We start from the raw sequence: 7648 nt of genomic DNA on the forward strand, positions 1-7648 counted from the left end.
TGGGGCTCGATCCCAGGACTCTGGGATCGTGACCTGAGCCGAAGGCAGAGGCTTTAACCCACTGAGCCACCCAGGCGCCCCTATTTTATTTTATTTTTTTAAAAATTTTATTTGATAAAGAGAGATCACAAGTAGGCAGAGAGGCAGGCAGAGAGAGAGGAAGGGAAGCAGGCTCCCTGTTGAGCAGAGAGCCCGATGTGGGGCTCAATCCCAGGACCCTGGGATCATGACCTGAGCCGAGGGCAGAGGCTTTAACCCACTGAGCCACCTAGGCGTCCCGATATGTCAACATTTTAGAAGGAAGCTTAATTCAGAAATACATGTTTTTGGGTGGGAGACAAACCATGAGAGACTGTGGACTCTGGGAGACAAACTGAGGGTTTTAGAGGCAAGCAGGGTGGGGGGAATGGTCTAGCCAGGTAATGGGTATTAAGGAGGGCAGGTGTTGTAGTGAGCACTGGGTATATATGCAAATGATGAATCACTGAACACTGCATAAAAAGCTAATGATGTACTGTATGGTGACTAATATAAACAAAAGCAAAAAATCCACAAAAAACAAAAAACAAAACTGTGTAGAAAAAACAAACAAAAAAGCAACAAAAAAAGAAATACATATTTTTGTAAAGACATACTTTTGGTATTCTGCAACTTGTCTCATGTTCTCTTTACCTTTGCCCATCACAGTATCTAGTCAGTGTGTGGTGGTGGTGTTGAACGTGTTGGTTCAGAGGTACCACAAGTCCAGACAGTCAGGTTAGCTTCTGGTGTACTGATCCTACTATCACCTAGTACAAGTATTCAACTCTTGGATACTAAGGCTTCCAACTTAACAGAACCCAGAGTTATAGGGCTTGGAAGGAAAAAGTTTCTGGATTGGTCTAGAAAGTATAAATCTGAGATGCTACTTGCACTGGACCCTTTTTTCCTGTAGAAGCAGCACCATCTGTTGGACATCTGTACAGAATATATAAAGCTACATCTTGTGGGACCCAGAAGTCTCATGTGTCCCCAGTGGGCCATTTCAACATTATCTTTAGCCAGCTGTTTTGGGTGATGGAGTATGTGACAAGATGAGTGAATCCCATAGCCATGGGTCATCACCTCACTGTTACCCTAAAACAAACTCCTTGGTCAGTGTTGTGTTATAATAGTGAAAAATTGTACAGCAAGTCCATAAATGGTGACATTGGAGAACAGGGTATATCCTTCTGGATCCAAACAGGAGACTAACCATGTAGTAATTTATTTTATTTTTTTATTAAAATATTTTATTTATTTATTTGACAGAGATCACAAGTAGGCAGAGGCAGGCAGAGAGAGAGAGAGAGGAGGAAGCAGGCTCCCTGCTGAGCAGAAAGCCTGTCTCGGGGCTCGATCCCAGGACCCTGGGATCATGACCTGAGCCGAAGGCAGAGGCTTTAACTCACTGAGCCACCCAGGTGCCCCCCCATGTAGTAATTTAAACAAGGGAAATTTAATATATTAAGAAATTAGTGAGCTTTGATAGAGTAGCCATAAACTGGAAAGAGAACTCTAAGGTATACTCCACGGCTGAGGGATAGTACCCCCAAGGATGGATACATTTGGAAGGGGCCACACCCCAAGACTGGAGTTCATATCTTGTTGGAATACAAATGGTTGTAGCTGGGTTGCCTGGCCAGAGCTAGTCCATACTCACTAGACAAGCAGGATCAGTCGGGGTGCAGGCCAGCTGAGGCAGGTGGGAGGCCATGCAGAGGCAGTCAGTTTCCTGTGTAGGTGCACTGCCTGGGGTGCATCGTGTCTTTGTGGGGAGGGCCGTGGGAACATACGTCTAGGGTTCAGGTGAGCCATTGGTGATGGGCAGGCATGCAGGCATCTGGGAAGCACTGCTGGAACTGGGTGCTGGAGCAGCAGCCCCCTTAACCAGGCATGCACACACTTCTGTCTGTTGCTGGGTCCAGGGCATCTCCAGACCCCTGTGTGGAACAAGGTTGGGCTCACTAGCCAGCCAGCCCTGCAGTAATCCTTCCATGTGCTGAGACATGGGGCTGAGGAGAGGGTGCAGGAAGCAGTCACTGAGGCTGGGACACAAGCCCAGCTCTCTGGGGCTCCTCCCAGCTGTGTTGTTGCACCCTGAGTCCCGTGCTGGAGGAGGCACAAATGCCAAACACCAGAGAAGCTCTGCCCTGCAGGCACCTGGTGCTGGAGAATCCAGATCATCTTGGTGGAAGTTCATGTCACTGAGCACAGTCCTCCCTCCCATCCTTGCGGTCATGTCTCTTTGTTCATGAGCGTATTTGGGGAAGTGTTGGGGAAAGAAGCTCAGAGGCAGACCTGCGCAGGCATTTGAGAGCTGCTTTGGCAGTGGCTGTCATTGCTGAGCATTCAGAGGACACAGATTGCCTTGCGCTCCGTGCCCATCCTTAGACCCCTTCTCTAAAACCCTCTGCCTCCAGTTATCCCTCCTTGTTCTTTCCAGGTTCCTAGGCCGGCTAGCCAGATACCAGCTTCTGCCATACACTGGCATAGATCTGCGTCTCTGGCCATTTCTTCTCCCTGGTAAAGCACCCAGGCAAGCACACTTCTCCGACTTGTGCTCCCTGCTTGGATTTTCCTTTCCGCTGGGCCTCCAGGACCCTGTCTGAGAACAGTGGCAGGTCCAGCCGTCCGCTGCTGGCCAGCGTGGGTGTCCTCATGCAGAGCCGTCCATGGAGGGACTCCGTATTCTCTCCTTTGTTGCTGGTCCTAGGTGTCGGTCTTTCACTGGTGGTGCTGGCCCTTGATTGTGAGGCACGTGTGCATGTTCATGGTCATCTTGCTCGTGTTCTCCCAGGGGACAGCCTGAGATCCTCCTCTCTGTGGCCATTGCTTGAAAACCACTGCAGAGTCTTCTGCTTGCTCATTCCACGGACGCTGCCTGTCCTAGGAGTGACGTTATGGAAGGTGTTAGAAGGAGGAATGTGCTCAGGACAAAGTCTGTGGTCAGTTTCTTGGGAGAGGGAGAGGAGCGCGTGTGGTCCAGAAGTGCTGTGTATACAGGAGGTGGCCGGCCTGACTGGGAGAGACTGGGCGAGAGTGGGAGAGAGTGGGAGCAGGGTGAGTCAGCCTTTAAAGAGAAAATGTGTGCGCTGCATCAGCAGAGGAGAGGCGCGTTCCTGGTGGCCAGCAGGCAGACCTGTTGGGGTGTTGTGCACACAGGTGCGGGGTTCACACTGTCTGGGTGTGCATCCTACCCTGTGGTGTCGATGGGCCTCCCCATTGGTTCTGCTCCTCAGGTGCTACCGCTTTAAAATGAGACAGTAGTGGGGCACCTGGTTGGCTCAGTTAAGCATCTGCCTTTGACTCGGGTGATGGGTCCCAGGGTCCTGGAATTGAGCCCCACATCGGGCTCCCTGCTCAGTGGGAAGTCTCCTTCTCCTTCTCCCTCTCTCTGCCTGCCACTCCCCCAGCTTGTGTGCTTTCTCTCTCTGTCAAAAAATAAAATCTTTAACAACAACAAAAAAGAGACAGTAGTGCCTGCCTTTTGGGTCATCTAAGAGTTATTGGAGGACATACATGTATGGCATTTATTTAGCATAATGCCCGGCACTTGGTGCTTAGCTTTGTATTCTCACGTGAGTCATTTCTTGTTCTTGGGGCTGCTGTATAGTAACGTGCACATCTTTTTATATCATGATGTTGAAACAGTCCACTCCCTTGCTGTTTTCTTAAGAGCCAGAACATGTATGTGGGCTTTGGGTCCATCTCAGCAAATTGTAGGTCTTCCATAAATATGGACTGAGCTGTACAGAAGTAGGAATGTAGGAAAATGGAGTATTTTCTAACCATGAGGTGTGTTTCTGTCAATTTCTTTCTTTTTTTTTTTTTTAATTAAAGTTTTTATTTACTTATTTGACAGAGCATGAGCAGGGGGAAGAGCAGAAGGAGAGGGAGAGGCAGGCTCCCAGGGAGCCTGATGTGGGACTTGATCCCAGGATCCTGGGACCCTGATCTAAGCTGAAGGCAGATGCCCAGCTGAGCCACCTGGGCACCCCTATCAATTTATTTCTGATAATGTTTTGTTTGTATTTAACTTTTCTTCGTGCTCACCTTCAGTGAGAACAGACAGCTCTAACGGGCTTCTAACTTGGAGTCCCTTTTGCACCGCTGCAGTCGATAACCCGTGGGTCTGGCCTGGAGCTTCCAAGCGTGGATCTGAGTAGATGGTCAGCCCTGGGAACCCCACAGCCCTTGACTAGTAGCCTCTAGATGAGCCAGCTTCTCCAAGGGGAAGCTTCCAGACCTTTCAGCTTGTGAGCACTTTGTCTCTTCTCGTTGGATGTTAGTTAACATCTCTGAAAATGTAGAGCAGATATTTTAAAAAATAAAATATATCTTAACCCGAAAAAAGTGAGTAATTTAAGAAATGTATCTTGAGATAATAAGAATATAGTACATATGTGCAGTGCTTTTTGAGCTGTCTTGTCCACAGCGATTTTAGAAAATTCTCCCTGAGCCTTTAGTCAGATGATACTTGCTTGCCTGGAGCAGCATCTCCCGTGGGGAGCCACCCTGTGTGATCTCTTGTTTGGACACAGGTCGTTCTTCCTGAGTCCTGTTCTTCATGAGTCCCCTTCATGCTAGCCTGCACTGCACGGGTGCTCCCTGTGTGCTGGCCTGGGGCCCGGAGCTCTTGCTGCTGCCTTAGGGTCGGTGGATGAGGGGTGTTCCAGCACGAGAGAGCTGAGGTGAGGGGAGGGCGAGTAATGCCGGCATGGATGCGCCAGTGAGGGAGGCTGGGCCGTCGGGTCTGGAGCAGGCATTCTTTTTTTTTTTTTTTTTTTTTTTTTTTAAAGATTTTATTTATTTGACAGAGAGAAATCACAAGTACACTGAGAGGCAGGCAGAGAGAGAGAGAAGGAAGCAGGCTCCCTGCTGAGCAGAGAGCCTGATGCGGGACTCGATCCCAGGACCCTGAGATCATGACCTGAGCCGAAGGCAGCGGCTTAACCCACTGAGCCACCCAGGCGCCCCAAGGAGCAGGCATTCTTAATTATTCTAGTAGTTTGCTTTTTCTTTAACTTTTCGCTCTTTACTTGGAAAAATAAACTTTATTGAGGTATAATTCACACACGGTAGGATGCACCCATTTGAAACATACAGTTCTAGGAGGATTGACAAATGTCTGCCACCCCAGTTAAGACTTAGGACATTTTGGGGCGCCTGAGTGGCTCAGTGGGTTAAAGCCTCTGCCTTCAGCTCAGGTCATGATCCCAGGGTCCTGGGATCGAGACCTGCATCAGGCTCTCTGCTCAGTGGGGAGCCTGATTCCCTTTCTCTCTCTCCACCTGCCTCTACTTGTGATCTCTGCCTGTCAAATAAATAAAGTCTTTTAAAAAAAAGACTTAGGAAGTGTCCATCACCCTGCATAGTTCCCATGTGCTCCTTTGCCAGTCCCTCTTCTCCTCTGGCCCCAGGCAGCCATTGATAGGATTGATAGGATTTGATTAAAATCTACCATGTTGCTAGCTGTTTTCTGTTCATCATTTATTTCTTGTTTTCATTTCCCTCTTTTTCTGCCTTTTCTGGGTTTAATTTAACATGTTATGGTTCTGTTTTATCTCTTCTGTTGATATATTTATACCTCTTAAAATATTTTTATACTTGTTGCCTTTGGGTTTACAGTGTACATTTTATTTATTTTTTTAATAAAGATTTTTATTAATTTATTTGACAGAGAGAGATCACAAGTAGGCAGAGAGGCAGGCAGAGAGAGAGGAAGGGAAGCAGGTTCCTTGCTGAGCAGTCAACCTGTTGTGGGACTCGATCCCAGGGCCCTGAGATCATGACCTGAGCTGAAGGCAGAGGCTTAACCCACTGAGCCACCAGGCGCCCCTACAGTGTACATTTTTTAAAAATTTTGTTTATTTATTTTGAGAAAGAGAATAGGAACTTCTTTTATTTCCTAACCACCATGCTTTTTCTTCTTTTTTTTTTTTTAAGATTTTATTTATTTATTTGACAGGCAGAGATCGCAAGTGGGCAGACAGACAGGCAGAGAGAGTGGGGGAAGTAGGCTCCCTATTGAGCAGAGATCCCGATGCAGGGCTCTATCCTAGGACCTGGGATCATGACCTGAGCCTAAGGTAGAGGCTTTAACCCACTGAGCCACCCAGGCGCCCCGTAAGCGCCATGCTTCTTGGTGGCACTAGCTTCCCCATCAAGGAGTCACACAAAACAGAGCAGATTTGCAACTTCCACTGGGTTACGGATCACGATTATTTCTGGAGGGTCTTCACAGTTACGATGGGCATACATTTCAGAAGGCAACTTCTGGGCTCTCCTCTCTCTCTTACACACACACACTCACACAGACTCTCACACAGTGGTAATATTGTTCAGTTGATGGGATTGGCTGGCTCATGTCCAGTTCTGTACCACGAGGAACGTGACCACACAGGTGAGCAGCAACCCACCCATCAGAAAGTATTTGTTCTGGAAAGCCCGCTTCTCCCCTCATGCTATAAACAAGCTCAGCATGTTGGCAGCATCAAAGATCTTCATCTGAGCCCCCTTCAAGGTCAGTCTCTGGGCCCTGAGTCCTTCCAGAGTATCGCACCCAGCTCCAGTGAGGTCTTCTAAGCCATAGTGAATTTTCTGGAGGGAGGAATTGAACTGCTACAAGTCATCCATTAGGATGGCGGTATCTGAGTCATTAGTGGTGTAAGTCTGGTACAGAAACTCCTCTTGTCATCCCTGCTGCTCCCTTATGTATCACTGGTGCTGGAAGTTTCCGCATAGGCTATAGGTGCTGAACATGATACTTTCAGTGGTCCACATGAAGTTTGGCATTCTGTCTTTTGTCAGAGGGCTCCTTGCTAGACAGAATCTCCAGACGTTCTCGATGGCTGAATATCTGGTCTGTTTGCTTGGATTTTGTTTTCTACTAAGTGCAGAGACTATTTGCCATCTCAAGTCGTCCTTGTGAGACTAGGTCTTACAGACCCGCTAGTGCATTTGCTGGTACAGCATCTCCTTGTTGTAGCCTTGCCAGGTCCAGCCCTGGCTTTACAGTGTGTATTTTATTTGTTTGTTATTAAAAATTTGCTTTATTTTTCTTTTGAATCAAGTATTAACCCCCAAGTTTACAGTTTGGTTTTTTTTTTTTTAAAGATTTTATTTATTTGACAGATGGAGATCACAAGTAGGCAGAAAGGCAGGCAGAGAGAGACAGTGAAGCAGGCTCCCCACTGAGCAGAGAGCCCGATGTGGGGCTTGATCCCAGGACCCTGGGATCATGACCTGAGCCGAAGCCAGAGGCTTTAACCCACTGAGCCAACCAGGTGCACCAGTCTGGGTTTTTTTCTTTTTTTTTTAAATGCCTTCCAAATAGTAGCACAGTGACTATCACCTTTTTGATAGCCAAGTTATAAATCAAATTCCTCCCAGTGGTTATGTCCACATCTAGATTGTTTGGGTGGTCAGGAGCTCTTACTTGTTTTTTTTTTTGTTTTTTTTTTTAATATTTTTAAGATTTTATTTATTTATTTGTCAGAGAGAGAGCGAGCGAGAGTGAGCACAGGCAGACAGAGTGGAAGGCAGAGTCAGAGGGAGAAGCAGGCTCCCTGTGGAGCAAGGAGCCCGATGTGGGACATGATCCCAGCGTCCTGGGATCAAGTCCCAC

The 7648-nt window shown here is 47.7% G+C and overlaps 1 protein-coding gene and 1 pseudogene across 2 annotated transcripts in view; one reads left to right on the top strand and one right to left on the bottom strand.

Moving 5' to 3' along the window:
* FAM193A (family with sequence similarity 193 member A) overlaps positions 1-7648 on the top strand; it is a 166291-nt gene that overhangs the window by 32967 nt on the left and 125676 nt on the right. The gene's annotated exons all lie outside the window — the stretch shown is intronic.
* LOC131999145 (Golgi SNAP receptor complex member 2-like) lies at positions 6385-6923 on the bottom strand (annotated as a pseudogene).

Source organism: Mustela nigripes, chromosome 1 (genome assembly GCF_022355385.1).
Source record: "Mustela nigripes isolate SB6536 chromosome 1, MUSNIG.SB6536, whole genome shotgun sequence".
NCBI classification, from domain to species: domain Eukaryota; kingdom Metazoa; phylum Chordata; class Mammalia; order Carnivora; family Mustelidae; genus Mustela; species Mustela nigripes.